This window comes from Nuphar pumila, chromosome 17 (assembly GCF_984573655.1).
Source record: "Nuphar pumila chromosome 17, dmNupPumi1.hap1.1, whole genome shotgun sequence".
NCBI lineage: Eukaryota > Viridiplantae > Streptophyta > Magnoliopsida > Nymphaeales > Nymphaeaceae > Nuphar > Nuphar pumila.
Genome location: NC_143265.1, coordinates 46,678,779 through 46,700,140, shown reverse-complemented (window position 1 = coordinate 46,700,140; position 21,362 = coordinate 46,678,779). Strand labels below are relative to the sequence as shown.

At 40.6% G+C, this 21,362-nt stretch overlaps 1 non-coding gene across 1 annotated transcript; it reads right to left on the bottom strand.

Annotated features, from left to right (window-relative positions):
- Window positions 1-613: 613 nt before the first annotated feature.
- LOC149811930 (small nucleolar RNA R71) lies at window positions 614-716 on the bottom strand. The gene has a single exon (XR_016428686.1). It is a non-coding gene; the product is annotated as a small nucleolar RNA R71 (small nucleolar RNA).
- Window positions 717-21,362: the final 20,646 nt, after the last annotated feature.

Here is a 21,362-nt window from a genome sequence, read left to right as displayed (position 1 = left end):
AATTAGTTTAGCATAGTTGTTTAGTAGTTATCTATTTTGTGTTATTTACATTTTAGTACCTGTGTTAGTTTATTTTTTTTATTTAGGTCATTTGCTTACATCTGGTCTTAGTACCAGTGTATGCAGGGGCGACGAGGTCTAAGAACCCCATTACACCCATTTGTTGACAACCCAGAGAGAATTTTACATTCTCATCGAAGTTCGGCAACAATGGCTGACATGGATCCTCCACCTCCACCCCCAGTTCTTTCACGTCCTCTGCGGGAATACTTCATTCCCACAGACTATGTTCAGGCATCCTGCATTTGGAGACCCGATGTAGGAGCGCCGCATTATGAGATTAAGGCCAGCATTATTCAGATGCTTCCATCCTTTTATGGCCTTAGTCATGAGGATCCCTACCGACATTTAGATGAACTCCTCGAAATCTGTTCTACTGTTAAGATACAGAATTTCGATGATGATGCTTTAAGGTTGACTCTATTCCCCTTTTCATTGAAGGACAAAGCCAAGTATTGGCTAAAGTCGTTAGATTCTGTAGAGATAGAGTCATGGGATCAATTGCAACAGGAGTTTCTTCGGAAATATTTTCCCATTGGTCATACGAACCAATATCGTAGAGCCATCACTAGCTTTTCAGAGCTAGATGGTGAGCACTTTCATGAGACATAGGAGAGAATGAAGGATCTCCTCAGAAAATGTCCCCATCATCAGGTGCCGAAATGGCAACTGGTGCAGAGCTTCTACGATGGATTGTCTGACAAGAATTGTCAGATGATCGACTCTTCATGTGGAGGGACATTCATGCTGAAGAGCGAGGACGAAGCATGGAGGCTATTTGATACATTGGCCGAGAATTCTCTCCACCATGCTTCGAGCTCTCATTCTGATAGAGCCACACCCAGCATTCAGAAGAAAGCTGGTGTTCTTGAGATTGGTCCATCTACTGCACTACTGTGCAAGGTAGACATGATTGCTCAGAAGCTGGACCAGCTCCTCTCAACACCATCCACTACACAACAGGTGTGTACTCTTTGTGCCAGTCCAACACACGAGATCACTGAGTGCCCTTCGGCAGCTCAGTACCCTGAATTTGTTCAAGAACAAGTTTAGGCAGCTCAGGGTTACGTCAGACCGCCGAATAACCCATTTTCATCGACATATAATCCGGGTTGGCGTAACCATCCCAATTATTCATGGAAGAATCCACAGTCTTCCACACAGATGCCTATACCCTCTCAGCCAGTTCGGCAACCATCTTTTACTCAGTCATTTCAAAGACCAAACTATTCTCAGTCTTCTTCTTCTGTCACTCTCCCGATTCAGCAGGAGTCTGCCCCCGCAGACATCTTTTGAGGAGAGACTTCTCCAGGCATTCCAAGAGGTGAAAACCTCTAATCAGAATGCCTTCGAGAAGTGTAGCCAGATTTTGAGCTCGAATACGCAGTCCATTGCGAAGTTAGAATCGCAAATGGGACAGTTAGCTGAGGCTATTAGTAGGAGACCCGAGGGTACATTGCCGAGTCAGGCTGTCATGAACCCGAAGGGTAAGAACCAGATGACTGGAGGCCTATTTCATACTGAGACACAGCAGCAGGCCAAATCGGTTATGGCCCTAAGGAGTGGACGTGAGTATCACGTCAAGAGCAGAGAGCGAGAGAGTAGAGAGAGGATAGAGGAGCCAGAGACCATTGTTTCACCTAAGTTGGCTCAGCCATCATCCCCATCCCCATCATCATCTTCATTATCATCATTATCTTCATCCTCAAAGAAGAAGAAGGATAGGAGTGAGCCTTCTCACAAAGAGGAGGAGCCAACAGAGTATATTCCCCCACCACCCTATCCCAAAGCATTAGAGTCTCCTGGATATAGAGGAAAGCAAGGTGCGAAGATCCAGGACATGCTTGACATCTTCAAGCATGTGCAGATCAACCTACCTTTGCTCGATGTTATTCAGCAGGTGCCGGCATATGCCAAATTCCTGAAGGAACTATGTACGCAAAAGCGTAAATCTAGAGAGCGAGTTCCTAACAGGGTCCATCTGACTGAGCAGGTGAGTTCAGTACTTCAGCATCAGACACCACCAAAGCTCAAGGACCCTGAAGCCCCTATCATTGCATGTACCATAGGGAATATCCGGATAGAACGCGCATTGCTCGATCTTGGAGCAAGTGTGAACATTCTGCCCGAATATTTCTTTGATTCTTTCGGGCTAGGAGAGATGAGATCGACTCCGATTACACTGCAGCTGGCAGATCGTTCCGTCAAGGTACCGAGAGGTGTCTTGGAGGACGTGCTAGTTAAGGTGGATGACTTTTATATTCCAGTCGATTTCATTATTCTTGATATGGAAGGAGTGGATAGCCAGCACTAGACTCCGATTATTTTAGGCAGACCATTCTTGGCAACTGCCAATGCGTGTATCAACTGCAGAACCGGAGCCATGGATCTCTCATTCGGCAATCGAAAGGTCAAGCTGAATATTTTCAATGCCGCGATGGGACCAGCAGGAGACATGGACTGCTTTCATGTAGATATTGCACATGAGTTAGTGGAGGAGCAGCCCGAGTTGTACATTACTGAGGATTCTTTAGATTTGTACCATATAGAGAAGAATAGCGGTGTAGATAGTGTAGATGTGTCTAGAGTGTCGTCAGAGAGACCACCTTGGGGAGTGGTCAGGGAGCCTCTTCCACCACTTGCTGAGACCCCCGCCAAATCTTCGATTGAGTCACCTCCGAAACTTGAGTTGAAACCATTACCGGATTCACTCAAGTATGCATACCTCGGAGATGATGAGACTCTGCCTGTGATCATCTTGTCCTTGCTCACTGAGGAGCAGGAACAGAGTTTGCTGACTATTCTTCGAGAGCACAAGGCAGCGATTGGCTGGGGAGTTGCTGATCTGAAGGGGATTGATCCTTCATTCTGCATGCATAGGATCCATTATGATGAGGAAGTCAAGCCATTTAGGGATATGCAGAGAAGGCTAAATCCCAACATGAAGGAAGTGGTGAAGAAAGAGGTGGTGAAATGGTTGGATGCCAGAATCATTTACCCTATTTCTGATAGCCAGTGGGTCAGTCCGATTCAGGTTGTGCCGAAGAAGTCAGGACTCACTGTTGTTGAGAATGAGAAGGGTGAGAGAATTTCGATGAGGACAACTACAGGATGGCGAGTCTGCATCGATTATAGGAAGCTGAATGTGGCAACTAAGAAAGATCATTTCCCATTGCCATTCATTGATCAGATCTTAGAGAGACTCGCAGGACAGAGCTACTACTGCTTTCTAGATGGATATTCAGGATACAATCAGGTAGCTGTTCATCCTGACGACCAGGAGAAGACCACGTTTACATGTCCTTATGGCGCCTTCGCATTTAGACGTATGCCGTTTGGGCTCTGTAATGCCCCGGCTACTTTTCAGAGGTGCATGCTTGCTATCTTCTCGGACATGATTGATGATGTGATGGAAGTTTTTATGGACGACTTTTCAGTGTATGGCTCTTCTTTTGAAAATTGCCTCCAAAAACTTGCTCGAGTACTGAGTAGGTGTGTGGAGACCAATCTGGTCCTGAGTTGGGAAAAGATCCATTTTATGGTCCAGGAGGGGATTGTGCTAGGACACATTGTGTCCAAGCGTGGTATTGAGGTTGACAGAGCGAAGGTGGAATCCATTTCCCGTTTGACTCCACCCACCTCTGTGAGGCAGATTCGATCATTTTTAGGGCATGCGGGATTTTAAAGGCGGTTCATAAAAGATTTCAGCAAAATCTCTCGACCGCTCTGCACTTTATTAGACAAAGACCAGCCCTTTGTTTTCGGTGAGGATTGTATGAAGGCCTTTGAGATTCTTAAAGAGGCCTTGATTACTGCACCTATTTTGAGACCTCCAGATTGGACTCTTCCATTTGAGATTATGTGCGATGCATCTGATTACGCTATGGGGGCCATTTTAGGACAACGCATTGATAGGAAACCCTATGTGATCTACTATGCGAGTAGAACTCTGTCTGATGCCCAGATGAATTATACGACGACAGAGAAGGAGCTACTTGCGGTAGTTTTTGCATTGGATAAATTCACGTCCTATTTACTCGGTTCGAAGGTGGTTGTCTATTCTGACCATTCTGCATTGAAATATTTGTTGAATAAGAAAGACACCAAACCGAGATTGATTCGTTGGGTTCTTCTACTACAGGAGTTTGATCTCGAGATTCGAGATAAGAAGGGAAGCGAGAACGTAGTAGCAGACCATCTTTCCAGACTGATCGTGGAGACCACGCAGGATCAAAGGCCGATCAGTGATTCTTTCCCCGACGAGCAGATCATGTCAGTCAGTACACCGCAATTACCCTGGTTTGCAGATATTGTGAACTATCTGGTTTCGAGGCAGATACCTGAACATTGGAACAAGAATGAGCGTGAGAGATTCCTATCTCAGGTGAGGCACTATTATTGGGATGAACCACAGTTGTTCAAATACTGTGCAGACCAGATCATTAGGAGATGTGTTCCGGAGGAGGAGTAGCAGTCCATTATGAATTTTTCCCATTCATTAGCCTGTGGAGGGCATTTTAGTAGTAGGAAGACGGTTGCAAAGGTTTTGCAGTCAGAATTTTATTGGCCCACACTCCACAAGGATGCTCATGAGTTCTGTAGGCGATGCCTGCGATGCCAGCAGATTGGGAACATGTCCAAGAGGGACATGATGCCTTTGCTTCCGATTTTGATAGTCGAGATTTTTGATGTTTGGGGCAATGATTTTATGGGACCATTTCCGCCTTCCTTCAGAAATTTATACATTCTGGTGGCGGTTGATTATGTGTCCAAGTGGGTCGAGGCTGTGGCAACCAAGACCAATGATCACAGAGTAGTGCTTAAGTTCATTAAACACAACATTTTCAGTCGTTTTGGTGTGCCACGTGCGATGATTAGCGATGGTGGCAAGCATTTTAGGAATGTACAGATAGCTTCTCTGCTGAGAAGATATTCTGTCAATCATAGATTCACCACTCCATATCATTCGCAGACTAGTGGACAGGTTGAAGTGTCCAATAGGAAAATTAAGCGAATTTTAGAAAAGACAGTTCATCCGGACCGCAAGGATTGGTCCCAGCGATTAGATGATGCACTTTGGGCATATAGAACTGCATTTAAGACTCCCATTGGCATGTCCCCGTATCGCCTTGTATTCGGGAAAGCATGCCATCTTCCTGTCGAGCTAGAGCATAGAGCGTACTGGGCTATCAAGAAATTGAATTTTGACCTCACCCAGGCTGGCAAAGAGAGAGCACTGCAGCTCTCAGAATTAGAGGAACTCAGGAATGATGCATATGAGAATGCCAAATTATACAAAGCTCGCACAAAAGCATTTCATGATAAGTATATTGTCAGAAAAGTGTTTGAGCCAGATCAAAAAGTGTGGCTATACAATTCTTGTTTACATTTATTCCCAGGGAAGTTAAGATCGAGATGGACAGGTCCGTACATTGTGAAAGAAGTATTTCCCCATGGAGCAGTGACATTATTCGATCCTATGACCCAAGGTACATTCAAAGTAAATGGGCAAAGACTAAAGCCATTCATTTCAGATGCCTTGCAGGATGGTGAGTGTGAGATAGTGCATCTCACGAAGGCATGAGGATTCGACCAGAGGGATGTATCATATGTACATTATTTATTTTTCATTTCAGAGTTTTTATTTATTTAGTATTTCATTTCACATGTGCTAAGTTGTGTTTTGATGTATGCAGGATGAACTTAACATTTAGTGTATCAAGTACCAGGTACAGAGAAGAGCTTTCAAAGAATTCAAGGATCAGATGAAAATCAACTTCAGAAGCTCAGAGCAAATCAGGTTGTATCTATCCTTTCTCCCATATTTTTGTTAGTGTCTTTTAGTGTGCATTTGCATTACATTTTTATTCATTTTGTATGCCACTAGGGACAGTGTCATTCAAGCATGGGGGGGTGGTTTAGATGCATGCACACAAAAATGTCAAAATTTTTTTGTATCACTGGTAATCAAAGTAGGCATTTGAGAACAAAGTGTAGCATATATGATTGTTTTTGGCATAATCTAACAGTTTATAAATTTTTAAGCCCCATAAAAATTTTATTTTCTGAACTGAGTCAAATAGAGTAGTTATTCATGAGAAAATTCAAAGAAAAGATAGTATTTGATTGTTAGAAAATTTTGAATCACTTTAGTATAAGTATGCACAGTATGTGTTCTGAAAGAAATAAGCAATGGAAAGATGTGTTTGAAAAAATGAGTTTAAAAGAATAGAGCTACGTTTAGTTGTTGATGTCTTCGTGAATCCTAGTAGTGGAACTCAGACACAAGATGAAGTGTTTGAGTATCTTAACGAAAAGGATAACGAAGGAGATCATCTTCTTGTCTAAGTCAATATCTATGGCCTTTGTAGTTCGAGTAAGTAGAATCTGAAGGGTGTTTTATACCTGGTGCCCCAAAGCCAGCTGGTTTGGGAGCCACCGGTTCAAAAGCTTGTTACATGGACTGCATAGAAAGCCTAAGAGATAGAGACATTGCACATGACGAGAGGAAGACTATACGTAAACTATTAGAATAGAAAGTCTAGTGACTCGAGCAATTAAGTCCGAGGGATACTTTGTATCTAGTGCCCTAAGGCCGGCCGGCTTGGGAGTCACTGACCCAAAGCTCGCTACACAGGTCACGAAAACTGACCATTCGAAATAGTGCTCATATGAGAAGAATGCGCAAGAGATCAAAAGTTGAAAAAAAGAGTGAAAATGAAAGAAAAAGAATGTGCAAAATGAGAAAATTTTCATTGCTTAAGCATATATGTGTATTACTGTGCAGAAAATATACAAGTGAGAATAAATGAGTAAAACATGAGAATACTTGACTTTCAGAGAAAAATCATGAACTAGCTACAATATTAGAAAAGTGAAGGAAAAGAATTTTTACTGTGGCGGCATGAGATTTTTAAACTTGTTTTGAGAATGTCAATTACATGAAATATTTGTTCCAACTGCATTCTTAAGAGCCTAATATTTTTGAAAAATCATCCTCGCACTTCATTGATGTTTGTGTGTAGCATCTCTGCAAACCCTCACGAGACCTTACTCGTCCACTAGTGTAAGCTAGGGGTTTAAAGGGCTTGTTAAATACGCTAAATGCAACCGTGATTCCTACGAAAGTGAGTTAGTATTATGCATTCATGCTTAGCATTTCTTGTCTTCAGTGCATATCATGATTAGGGTTTGTTAAGGGACTAACAAACATTCAAGCATGGGGGTATTTGATGATGCATGAAATGCACATCATGTAAACAAGTTTTTCATACATTTTGTATCAAGTTTAAGGTTTTAAACCCATGTTTAGATGTGTTTTGATAGTAAGGGGCTATGGTTCAAATTTCAGAAAAATCGGAGTTAAAATGAGAGAGTTATGGCTATTTCAGTGTTTGGGCACGAATTTCGAGGTGGATCGGATCCATATCCGACCCAATTAGGTCAATTGGACCTTGGATCAACTCTTAGAAAGCCCAAAACCCAACCCACACACCTATCCATATCCATTTCAAAAAGTTTTTCTGAAAACCCCCCAGAAAGCGGCGCCTAGAAAATATATTTTTTATAACAATGTTTTTGCAAATTCCAAAAAGTATAAATATACTTTTTAGAGAAGCCCTAGGCGTCTTTGGCTGTGTTTGGACGCCCCTTGCAGTGAATCTACTCCAGCATCTCCTTCCTCTCCATCTCCCCCACGTGTTGGCCATTGAAGACCGGTCTATGCTTGATTTTCAAGCATATTTTCGATCTTTCTTTGTGTTCTTTTCATTTCTTTCTTGTGCCTTGCTGTAGTATTCACCATTTTTCTGTATTTTTGCAGGTGTAGCAGAGGTGGAGACCATTAACCTTGGGCGGGAGTGCGAAACACACCACCAAGGTGAGCCGGCCCTACCTCCATCCAGCTTTCTACACTCTTCGATCGAGAATCGGCTCACATTCCATCGTCGGTGGATCTCCAACGTGTAGCAGCTGCAAAGGTTCCATTTTTTTGGTGAAAGTACAGCATTCTCGAACTGCGTAGGACGTCCATCTCCAGCCACGGTCCGCTCTTCTTCATCCCCCCGGTCGTCGGATCTTCCAAAAGGTAGGTCTTCTTCTTCCTTCTCTTCTAGCTAAAACCGAAAGTGAGTGTTGTTTTTCTTTTATTATTTTCGGTGTGTTTCTTGTTTTTATTTTTGGTTCAACCTTAGAGTAGCATTTGTGCATAGACCAGCACGTTAGATATAGGTTTTGTTTTATTGTCTTCATGTTGGATTATTGACTCTCATTGTTTTTCAATCAAAATGTGTAAATCGGCTAGAGTTTTCTAGCCGATTTGAGTTTTTGTTTTCAACGTGCTTCATTGTGAAGTTTTTACAGAAAATCCAATAAAAATTTTCCCTTTTGATTCATGTTAAACGTTTGGTTGTGAGTTATGATTGTGTGTTCAATTAAAAATAAACAAAATCCAAAAATCGGCTAGACTTATTCTAGCCGATTTGTGATTTTCACAAAAATAAATTTTTGTGTTTTGATAATTTTTTTTTCGTCCAGCATGTTTACTGAATTGTTTTGCTGAATGTGTCATTTTAAAAGTTTATTTTAATTCATTTTATTTATGGGTTTTGCTTGTCTTGTTTTGATTCTATTTTTGAAAAAGAAAAAAAATCGGCTAGGATTATTCTAGCCGATCTTTGTATTTTTGTTAAACGTATGTGTTGATGTTGGTAAACCGTGTAGTTTCTGTGTGTTTTGGGTGTTAACAGCAGTATATCGTCGTGTTAGTTCATTTCATTCGTTTAGGCTAGTTCTAAATAATCGTTTTTAGCATTTTTAGTTTTTGTGTTTTGATTCTATTGAAAAACAAAAATTACAAAAGTCGATTTTTCAATTCTTTATGTTCTTAATAAATTCCAGCATAGTGTTGTTCATGTTTGCATTTGTGGAGTTAGGAGTTCTTTTCATTATATTTTAATTTAGTTTTATCAAAATATTGGTTCCTTAGTGAGTCGTTTTTTTTTAGTTTAAGTTTTTATTCTTTTTTATTTATTTTTTTTAGTCTTCTTCTTCCCCAAGGAGGTGCGGCAGCCATTAAAGCTCCCGTTGAGCTCTTGGTCGAGTTTTTTAGCAAGTCTTAATTGTCATTAATTGAGTTAGGAAGGTGTCTAGGTTCAATGTATTAGGGTTTTCTTTCCTAGCCGTTTTTAGGGGTTAATTAAGTAGGTTTTGGGAATTAGGTTAGCATTAACTCCTAGGAAATCGTCTTTTCATTTAATTCCTTTTATTCCCTAGGTAGAATTAATTCTTTTAGTTTAGAAAGTAGCCCCTATTGTAGTTGGCGATTTTAGAAAAATGAAGCTCTTCAAAAGTCGTGTGAAGCATTTAAGGAAAATTTGGAATTTTGAATGAGCATTAAATAAGGAGTTATTCCTTAACTTTGGAAAGTGCTTTTGGCATTAAACAAAAATTCCAATCTAGGATCCACGATTTCCATAGAGCATTAAAAGCACTTTAATTCCATCTTGAAAAGCAAAAATCGTGGATTTCTAGATTGGCCTTTTCATTTTTCCAAAAGGAGCTTTAAAAGCAATTAAGGAATGTAACTCCCTCTTAAAATGGGGCGATTTTTGAGAATCCAAAGCATTTCAAAGTTTGGAATTTGGTAATTATTACATTCCTTTTCCAACCCTCTCCATTAAAATCGTTAACTTTGAATTAATTGTAGGAATTAAGAGGGTACTACTTTAGTCTAGACCTAACCTAGTCAAACCGAGCCTAGGTCGAGTCAAACCCTAGTCTACACCCCCTTTGAACCTAGTCAAAACCTAGCCTAGCCTAAGTCAAAGCCTAGACCACACCTAGGTCGAGTCTAAGACCAATGCCCAACCTTAGTCAATCTTAGTGGAGTCAACCCTAACCGAAGTTTAGGTCAACCTAGTCTACCTAACCTATCTAAGTCAAACCTAGTTGATTCAAACTTAGTCCAAGCCCACCTAAACCCAATCAACCCTAGTTGACTAGGTCAACCCTAAACCGAGTTCAACCTAGTCTTAATAAGCCTAAGTCCAAGACCAAGACCTAACCCGAGTCAAGTTCTAGTCTAACCCAGGGTGAGTCCAAACCGAGCTTAGGTCGAGTCAACTCTAGTCTAAGTCAAACCTAACCTAGGTTAAACCAAGTTGAGTCAACATAAACCAAGCTAACCCAACCCTATCCAAGTCAAACCGAACCCCCTTAAGTCAACCGAACATAGTTGACTAAGTCAACTCAAAACTGAACCCAACTAGTTAGGTCAAACCTAGCCGAGTCCACATTAGTTCGATTTGAGTCAACCTTAGCTCGAGCCTATCTCTCTCAACCTAGTCAAAATCGAGCCTACCTAAACCAAACCGAACCTACCCAAGCCAAAGCCAAGCTTAGTGGAGTCAATCGAGTGAACCCTCACCCTAATCTTTGTTCTTTAGTGAATTAAGTTCATTTAGTATTATTTATTTTGATTTTTATACTAATTAGTTTATTTATCTAATTTAGTTTTAGTGTAGAAGTATGTGTACGTATATCGTATTTGCTTCGTATGTGTGAAATGTGTTTTGTGATTGTTTGATTGGTAGTTAGATATTACTTAACTTAGTAGTTTGATTGCATTTTATTTCATAGCATAGTTGCATTTGCATTGTTAGTTAAAGTAGTTTTATTCATAATTTGCTTATCGTGTTATGTTTGTCGTACATTTAGCGCATTCGTAATAGTCATCTGCATATAAACTGTTATTCAGTGTCATTTAGATTGCATTAGTTTGATTTGTCCTTTAGAGTGTTAAAATAGATTCATAAAGTGAATAGTACACTCAAATAAAAACCAGATTTTTGTCCTGTCGCACCAGCAGTATTTTCTGTGCAACAATTCTGTGTTTTCAAAAAAAAATTCTTCTATTCACTTTATTGATGTGTTATTTGACTGCAGACCAAATTTCAGCTCATTCGGAGTTGATTTGGTCTGATTTTTAAGCGTTTTGTGAAAACCGCTTTTTCTGGATTTCAAATTACAGGACTGTCGATATCCTGATTTTTCCCAGATTTGAAACGCTTATATCTGGAGTTCCAGATACTTTTTTTCAATTATGTAAAAACTGCCAGTTTGTTTAATCTGTCAGTTGCAGAACAGAATAAATTTCGGGAAAATCGGACCTTGTTTGCCCTGTCAAATAGTGGTTTTCCAATAACCTGTCAGAATGCTATTTTACACTAGTTAGGGGCAGTTTCGTAATTTTCTTAGTTTCGGCATTTTAGACTTGTTTTCAGTAGTTGCTGCATTTTAGGAGTTGCATAATCATCATAGAGCATTAATAGAAGTAATTTGGTTAATTTTAGAATTAATTTAGTATTTTATTTAATTTTTGTTTGATAAGTAGCATTTGTTTTATTATTTTTGTAAAATTAGAACTAATTTTAGTTATTGTTTGCATTATTAGAATAAAATACTGATTTTGTATTTTCTGTATTTTTAGGTGAAAAGCATATTTAGTTTCCAGGGTTATTGTCCAAGTGCAAAGATTCTCTAATTGGCGAAAAGACGGAAATACCCTTGGTGGGGAGCAGAAGACTGAGTGCTTGTTTATTTTTATTTTAGTGATTAATTGTAGTTGTATTAACTTCATAATTGTAGATTGACATTTGTCATTAATAAATTAAATTTTCTAGAAATATTGTGATTAATTCCCGTTCCCTGAGGATTCGACCCGTACTTACCACTTTGTGGAAAGTCGGTTTTTATATTTTTGGTTGACGATTTTCCAAAGTTTTATTGAACATAATTGTTTTAAACAGATCATTTCAAAATATCAACCAAATTTTGGCGCCGTTGCCGGGGAACGGCGAATTAATTACTTTATTTCTTAGAGTTTGATTTATTAATTTGTTTTAGTTAGTTAATTAGTTGTTTTATTTTTAGTTAGTAGGATTAGTAAGTGAATATAGGATTAACATAGTTAGTAAATATAGGATTCACGTTCTGTTCTTTCTAGGATTCACTTGAAATTCATTCTGCAAGGAGCGATTAGACAGGTGGGTTTTAGAAAAACTTAGTTTGTGATTTCCTGTATTTATCTTTTCAGTACTTTAGAGTAGATTAATTTGTTATTTCATTTACTTAGAACATTCTGACATAATTAGTTTAGCATAGTTGTTTAGTAGTTATCTATTTTGTGTTATTTACATTTTAGTACCTGTGTTAGTTTATTTTTTTTATTTAGGTCATTTGCTTACATCTGGTCTTAGTACCAGTGTATGCAGGGGCGACGAGGTCTAGGAACCCCATTACACCCATTTGTTGACAACCCAGAGAGAATTTTACATTCTCATCGAAGTTCGGCAACAATGGCTGACATGGATCCTCCACCTCCACCCCCAGTTCTTTCACGTCCTCTGCGGGAATACTTTATTCCCACAGACTATGTTCCGGCATCCTGCATTTGGAGACCCGATGTAGGAGCGCCGCATTATGAGATTAAGGCCAGCATTATTCAGATGCTTCCATCCTTTTATGGCCTTAGTCATGAGGATCCCTACCGACATTTAGATGAATTCCTCGAAATCTGTTCTACTGTTAAGATACAGAATTTCGATGATGATGCTTTAAGGTTGACTCTATTCCCCTTTTCATTGAAGGACAAAGCCAAGTATTGGCTAAAGTCCTTAGGTTCTGTAGAGATAGAGTCATGGGATCAATTGCAACAGGAGTTTCTTCGGAAATATTTTCTCATTGGTCGTACGAACCAATATCGTAGAGCCATCACTAGCTTTTCAGAGCTAGATGGTGAGCACTTTCATGAGACCTAGGAGAGAATGAAGGATCTCCTCAGAAAATGTCCCCATCATCAGGTGCCGAAATGGCAACTGGTGCAGAGCTTCTACGATGGATTGTCTGACAAGAATCGTCAGATGATCGACTCTTCATGTGGAGGGACATTCATGCTGAAGAGCGAGGACGAAGCATGGAGGCTATTTGATACATTGGCCGAGAAATCTCTCCACCATGCTTCGAGCTCTCATTCTGATAGAGCCACACCCAGCATTCAGAAGAAAGCTGGTGTTCTTGAGATTGGTCCATCTACTGCACTACAGTGCAAGGTAGACATGATTGCTCAGAAGCTGGACCAGCTCCTCTCAAGACCATCCACTACACAGCAGGTGTGTACTCTTTGTGCCAGTCCGGCACACGAGATCACTGAGTGCCCTTCGGCAGCTCAGTACCCTGAATTTGTTCAAGAACAAGTTCAGGCAGCTCAGGGTTACGTCAGACCGCCGAATAACCCATTTTCATCGACATATAATCCGGGTTGGCGTAACCATCCCAACTATTCATGGAAGAATCCACAGTCTTCCACACATATGCCTATACCCTCTCAGCCAGTTCGGCAACCATCTTTTACTCAGTCATTTCAAAGACCGAACTATTCTCAGTCTTCTTCTTCTGTCACTCCCCCGATTCAGCAGGAGTCTGCCCCCGCAAACATCTTTTGAGGAGAGACTTCTCCAGGCATTCCAAGAGGTGAAAACCTCTAATCAGAACGCCTTCGAGAAGTGTAGCCAGATTTTGATCTCGCATACGCAGTCCATTGCGAAGTTACAATCGCAAATGGGACAGTTAGCTGAGGCTATTAGTAGGAGACCCGAGGGTACATTGCCGAGTCAGGCTGTCATGAACCCGAAGGGTAAGGACCAGATGACTGGAGGCCTATTTCATACTGAGACACAGCAGCAGGCCAAATCGGTTATGGCCCTGAGGAGTGGACGTGAGTATCACGTCAAGAGCAAAGAGCGAGAGAGTAGAGAGAGGATAGAGGAGCCAGAGACCATTGTTTCACCTAAGTCGGCTCAGCCATCATCCCCATCCCCATCATCATCTTCATCATCATCATTATCTTCATCCTCAGAGAAGAAGAAGGATAGGAGTGAGCCTTCTCACAAAGAGGAGGAGCCAGCAGAGTATATTCCCCCACCACCCTATCCCAAAGCATTAGAGTCTCCTGGATATAGAGGAAAGCAAGGTGTGAAGATCCAGGACATGCTTGACATCTTCAAGCATGTGCAGATCAACCTACCTTTGCTCGATGTTATTCAGCAGGTGCCGGCATATGCCAAATTCCTGAATGAACTATGTACGCAAAAGCGTAAATCTAGAGAGCGAGTTCCTAACAGGGTCCATCTGACTGAGCAGGTGAGTTCAGTACTTCAGCATTAGACACCACCAAAGCTCAAGGACCCTGAAGCCCCTATCATTGCGTGTACCATAGGGAATATCCGGATAGAACGCGCATTGCTCGATCTTGGAGCAAGTGTGAACATTCTGCCCGAATATTTCTTTGATTCTTTCGGGCTAGGAGAGATGAGATCGACTCCGATTACACTGCAGCTGGCAGATCGTTCCGTCAAGGTACCGAGAGGTGTCTTGGAGGACGTGCTAGTTAAGGTGGATGACTTTTATTTTCCAGTCGATTTCATTATTCTTGATATGGAAGGAGTGGATAGCCAGCACCAGACTCCGATTATTTTAGGCAGACCATTCTTGGCAACTGCCAATGCGTGTATCAACTGCAGAACCGGAGCCATGGATCTCTCATTCGGCAATCGAAAGGTCAAGCTGAATATTTTCAATGCCGCGATGGGACCAGCAGGAGACATAGACTGCTTTCATGTAGATATTGCACATGAGTTAGTGGAGGAGCAGCCCGAGTTGTACATTACTGAGGATTCTTTAGATTTGTACCATATAGAGAAGAATAGCGGTGTAGATAGTGTAGATGTGTCAAGAGTGCCGTCAGAGAGACCACCTTGGGGAGTGGTCAGGGAGCCTCTTCCACCACTTGCTAAGACCCCCGCCAAATCTTCGATTGAGTCACCTCTGAAACTTGAGTTGAAACCATTATCGGATTCACTCAAGTATGCATACCTCGGAGATGATGAGACTCTGCCTGTGATCATCTCGTCCTTGCTCACTGAGGAGCAGTAACAGAGATTGCTGACTATTCTTCGAGAGCACAAGGCAGCGATTGGCTGGGGAGTTGCTGATCTGAAAGGGATTGATCCTTCATTCTGCATGCATAGGATCCATTATGATGAAGAAGTCAAGCCATTTAGGGATATGCAGAGAAGGCTAAATCCCAACATGAAGGAAGTGGTGAAGAAAGAGGTGGTGAAATGGTTGGATGCCAGAATCATTTACCCTATTTCTGATAGCCAGTGGGTCAGTCCGATTCAGGTTGTGCCGAAGAAGTCAGGACTCACTGTGGTTGAGAATGAGAAGGGTGAGAGAATTCCGATGAGGACAACTATAGGATGGCGAGTCTGCATCGATTATAGGAAGCTGAATGTGGCAACTAAGAAAGATCATTTCCCATTGCCATTCTTTGATCAGATCTTAGAGAGACTCGCTGGACAGAGCTACTACTGCTTTCTAGATGGATATTCAGGATACAATCAGGTAGCTGTTCATCCTGACGACCAGGAGAAGACCACGTTTACATGTCCTTATGGCGCCTTCGCATTTAGACGTATGCCGTTTGGGCTCTGTAATGCCCCGGCTACTTTTCAGAGGTGCATGCTTGCTATCTTCTCGGACATGATTGATGATGTGATGGAAGTTTTTATGGACGACTTTTCAGTGTATGGCTCTTCTTTTGAAAATTGCCTCCAAAAACTTGCTCGAGTACTGAGTAGGTGTGTGGAGACCAATCTGGTCCTGAGTTGGGAAAAGATCCATTTTATGGTCCAGGAGGGGATTGTGCTAGGACACATTGTGTCCAAGCGTGGTATTGAGGTTGACAGAGCGAAGGTGGAATCCATTTCCCGTTTGACTCCACCCACCTCTGTGAGGCAGATTCGATCATTTTTAGGGCATGCGGGATTTTACAGGTGGTTCATAAAAGATTTCAGCAAAATCTCTCGACCGCTCTGCACTTTATTGGACAAAGACCAGCCCTCTGTTTTCGGTGAGGATTGTATGAAGGCCTTTGAGATTCTCAAAGAGGCCTTGATTACTGCACCTATTTTGAGACCTCCAGATTGGACTCTTCCATTTGAGATTATGTGCGATGCATCTGATTACGCTATGGGGGCCATTTTAGGACAACGCATTGATAGGAAACCCTATGTGATCTACTATGCGAGTAGAACTCTGTCTGATGCCCAGATGAATTATACGATGACAGAGAAGGAGCTACTTGCGGTAGTTTTTGCATTAGATAAATTCAGGTCCTATTTACTCGGTTCGAAGGTGGTTGTCTATTCTGACCATTCTGCATTGAAATATTTGTTGAATAAGAAAGACACCAAACCGAGATTGATTCGTTGGGTTCTACTACTACAGGAGTTTGATCTCGAGATTCAAGATAAGAAGGGAAGCTAGAACGTAGTAGCAGACCATCTTTCCAGACTGATCGTGGAGACCACGCAGGATCAAAGGCCGATCAGTGATTCTTTCCCCGACGAGCAGATCATGTCAGTCAGTACACCGCAGTTACCCTGGTTTGCAGATATTGTGAACTATCTGGTTTTGAGGCAGATACCTGAACATTGGAACAAGAATGAGCGTAAGAGATTCCTATCTTAGGTGAGGCACTATTATTGGGATGAACCAGAGTTGTTCAAATACTGTGCAAACCAGATCATTAGGACATGTGTTCCGGAGGAGGAGTACCAGTCCATTATGAATTTTTCCCATTCATTAGCCTGTGGAGGGCATTTTAGTAGTAGAAAGACGGCTGCAAAGGTTTTGCAGTCAGAATTTTATTGGCCCACACTCCACAGGGATGCTCATGAGTTCTGTAGGCGATGCCAGCAGATTGGGAACATGTCCAAGAGGGACATGATGCCTTTGCTTCCGATTTTGATAGTCGAGATTTTTGATGTTTGGGGCATTGATTTTATGGGACCATTTCCGCCTTCCTTCGGAAATTTATACATTCTGGTGGCGGTTGATTATGTGTCCAAGTGGGTCGAGGCTGTGGCAACCAAGACCAATGATCACAGAGTAGTGCTTAAGTTCATTAAGCACAACATTTTCAGTCGTTTTGGTGTGCCACGTGCGATGATTAGCGATGGTGGCAAGCATTTTAGGAATGTACAGATAGCTTCTCTGCTGAGAAGATATTCTGTCAATCATAGATTCACCACTCCATATCATTCGCAGACTAGTGGACAGGTTGAAGTGTCCAATAGGGAAATTAAGCGAATTTTAGAAAAGACAGTTCGTCCGGACCACAAAGATTGGTCCCAGCGATTAGATGATGCACTTTGGGCATATAGAACTGCATTTAAGACTCCCATTGGCATGTCCCCGTATCGCCTTGTATTCGGGAAAGCATGCCATCTTCCTGTCGAGCTAGAGCATAGAGCGTACTGGGCTATCAAGAAATTGAATTTTGACCTCACCCTGGCTGGCAAAGAGAGAGCACTGCAGCTCTCAGAATTAGAGGAACTCAGGAATGATGCATATGAGAATGCCAAATTATACAAAGCTCGCACAAAAGCATTTCATGATAAGTATATTGTCAGAAAAGTGTTTGAGCCAGATCAAAAAGTGTGGCTATACATTTCTCGTTTACATTTATTCCCAGGGAAGTTAAGATCGAGATGGACAGGTCCGTACATTGTGAAAGAAGTATTTCCCCATGGAGCAGTGACATTATTCGATCCTATGACCCAAGGTACATTCAAAGTAAATGTGCAAAGACTAAAGCCATTCATTTCAGATGCCTTGCAGGATGGTGAGTGTGAGATAGTGCATCTCACGAAGGCATGAGGATTCGACCAGAGGGATGTATCATATGTACATTATTTATTTTTCATTTCAGAGTTTTTATTTATTTAGTATTTCATTTCACATGTGCTAAATTGTGTTTTGATGTATGCAGGATGAACTTAACATTTAGTGTATCAAGTACCAGGTACAGAGAAGAGCTTTCAAAGAATTCAAGGATCAGATGAAAATCAACTTCAGAAGCTCAGAGCAAATCAGGTTATATCTATCCTTTCTCCCATATTTTTGTTAGTGTCTTTTAGTGTGCATTTGCATTACATTTTTATTCATTTTGTATGCCACTAGGGACAGTGTCATTCAAGCATGGGGGGGTGGTTTAGATGCATGCACACAAAAATGTCAAAATTATTTTGTATGACTGGTAATCAAAGTAGGCATTTGAGAACAAAGTGTAGCATATATGATTGTTTTTGGCATAATCCAACAGTTTATAAATTTTTAAGCCCCATAAAAATTTTATTTTCTGAACTGAGTCAAATAGAGTAGTTATTCATGAGAAAATTCAAAGAAAAGATAGTATTTGATTGTTAGAAAATTTTGAATCACTTTAGTATAAGTATGCACAGTATGTGTTCTGAAAGAAATAAGCAATGGAAAGATGTGTTTGAAAAAATGAGTTTAAAAGAATAGAGCTACGTTTAGTTGTTGATGTCTTCGTGAATCCTAGTAGTGGAACTCAGACACAAGATGAAGTGTTTGAGTATCTTAACAAAAAGGATAACGAAGGAGATCATCTTCTTGTCTAAGTCGATATCTGTGGCCTTTGTAGTTCGAGTAAGTAGAATCTGAAGGGTGTTTTACACCTGGTGCCCCAAAGTCAGCTGGTTTGGGAGCCACCGGTTCAAAAGTTTGTTACATGGACTGCATAGAAAGCCTAAGAGATAGAGACATTGCACATGACGAGAGGAAGACTATACGTAAACTATTAGAATAGAAAGTCTAGTGACTCGAGCAATTAAGTCCGAGGGATACTTTGTATCTAGTGCCCTAAGGCCGGCCGGCTTGGGAGTCACTGACCCAAAGCTCGCTACACGGGTCACGAAAACTGACCATTCGAAATAGTGCTCATACGAGAAGAATGCGCAAGAGATCAAAAGTTGAAAAAAAGAGTGAAAATGAAAGAAAAAGAATGTGCAAAATGAGAAACGTTTCATTGCTTAAGCATATATGTGTATTACTGTGCAGAAAATATACAAGTGAGAATAAATGAGTAAAACATGAGAATACTTGACTTTCAGAGAAAAATCATGAAATAGCTACAATATTAGAAAAGTGAAGGAAAAGAATTTTTACTGTGGCGGCATGAGATTTTTAAACTTGTTTTGAGAATGTCAATTACATGAAATATTTGTTCCAACTGCAATCTTAAGAGCCTAATATTTTTGAAAAATCATCCTCGCACTTCATTGATGTTTGTGAGTAGCATCTCTGCAAACCCTCACGAGACCTTACTCGTCCACTAGTGTAAGCTAGGGGTTTAAAGGGATTGTTGCATACGCTAAATGCAACCGTGATTCCTACGAAAGTGAGTTAGTATTATGCATTCATGCTTAGCATTTCTTGTCTTCAGTGCATATCATGATTAGGGTTTGTTAAGGGACTAACAAACATTCAAGCATGGGGGTATTTGATGATGCATGAAATGCACATCATGTAAACAAGTTTTTCATACATTTTGTATCAAGTTTAAGGTTTTAAACCCATGTTTAGATGTGTTTTGATAGTAAGGGGCTATGGTTCGAATTTCAGAAAAATCGGAGTTAAAATGAGAGAGTTATGGCTATTTCAGTGTTTGGGTACGGATTTCGAGGTGGATCGGATCCATATCCGACCCAATTAGGTCAATTGGACCTTGGATCAACTCTTAGAAATCCCAAAACCCAACCCACACGCCTATCCATATCCATTTCAAAAAAATTTTCTGAAAACCCCCCAGAAAGAGGCGCCTAGAAAATATATTTTTTATAACAGTGTTTTTGCAAATTCCAAAAAGTATAAATATACTTTTTAGAGAAGCCCTAGGCGTCTTTGGCTGTGTTTGGACGCCCCTTGCAGTGAATCTACTCCAGCATCTCCTTCCTCTCCATCTCCCCCACGTGTTGGCCATTGAAGACCGGTCTATGCTTGATTTTCAAGCATATTTTCGATCTTTCTTTGTGTTCTTTTCATTTCTTTCTTGTGCCTTGCTGTAGTATTCACCATTTTTCTGTATTTTTGCAGGTGTAGCAGAGGTGGAGACCATTAACCTTGGGCGGGAGTGCGAAACACACCACCAAGGTGAGCCGGCCCTACCTCCATCCGGCTTTCTACACCCTCCGATCGAGAATCGGCTCACATTCCATCGTCGGTGGATCTCCAATGTGTAGCAGCTGCAAAGGTTCCATTTTTTTGGTGAAAGTACAGCATTCTCGAACTGCGTAGGACGTCCATCTCCAGCCACGTTCCGCTCTTCTTCATCCCCCCGGTCGTCGGATCTTCCAAAAGGTAGGTCTTCTTCTTCCTTCTCTTCTAGCTAAAACCGAAAGTGAGTGTTGTTTTTCTTTTATTATTTTCGGTGTGTTTCTTGTTTTTATTTTTGGTTCAACCTTAGAGTAGCATTTGTGCATAGACCAGCACGTTAGATATAGGTTTTGTTTTATTGTCTTCATGTTTGATTATTGACTCTCATTGTTTTTCAATCAAAACGTGTAAATTGGCTAGAGTTTTCTAGCCGATTTGAGTTTTTGTTTTCAACGTGCTTCATTGTGAAGTTTTTACAGAAAATCCAATAAAAATTTTCCCTTTTGATTCATGTTAAACGTTTGGTTGTGAGTTATGATTGTGTGTTCAATTAAAAAAAAACAAAATCCAAAAATCGGCTAGACTTATTCTAGCCGATTCTTGATTTTCACAAAAATAAATTTTTGTGTTTTGATAAATTTTTTTTCGTCCAGCATGTTTACTGAATTGTTTTGCTGAAAGTCCCATTTTAAAAGTTTATTTTAATTCATTTTATTTGTGGGTTTTGCTTGTCTTGTTTTGATTCTATTTTTGAAAAAGAAAAAAAATCGGCTAGGATTATTCTAGCCGATCTTTGTATTTTTGTTAAATGTATGTGTTGGTGTTGGTAAACCGTGTAGTTGCTGTGTGTTTTGGGTGTTAACAGCAGTATATCGTCGTGTTAGTTCATTTCATTCGTTTAGGCTAGTTCTAAATAATCGTTTTTAGCATTTTTAGTTTTTGTGTTTTGAGTCTATTGAAAAACAAAAATTACAAAAGTCGATTTTTCAATTCTTTATGTTCTTAATAAATTCCAGCATAGTGCTGTTCATGTTTGCATTTGTGGAGTTAGGAGTTCTTTTCATTATATTTTAATTTAGTTTTATCAAAATATTGGTTCCTTAGTGAGTCGTTTTTTTTTAGTTTAAGTTTTTATTCTTTTTTATTTTTTATTTTTAGTCTTCTTCTTCCCCAAGGAGGGGCGGCAGCCATTAGAGCTCCCCTTGAGCTCTTGGTCGAATTTT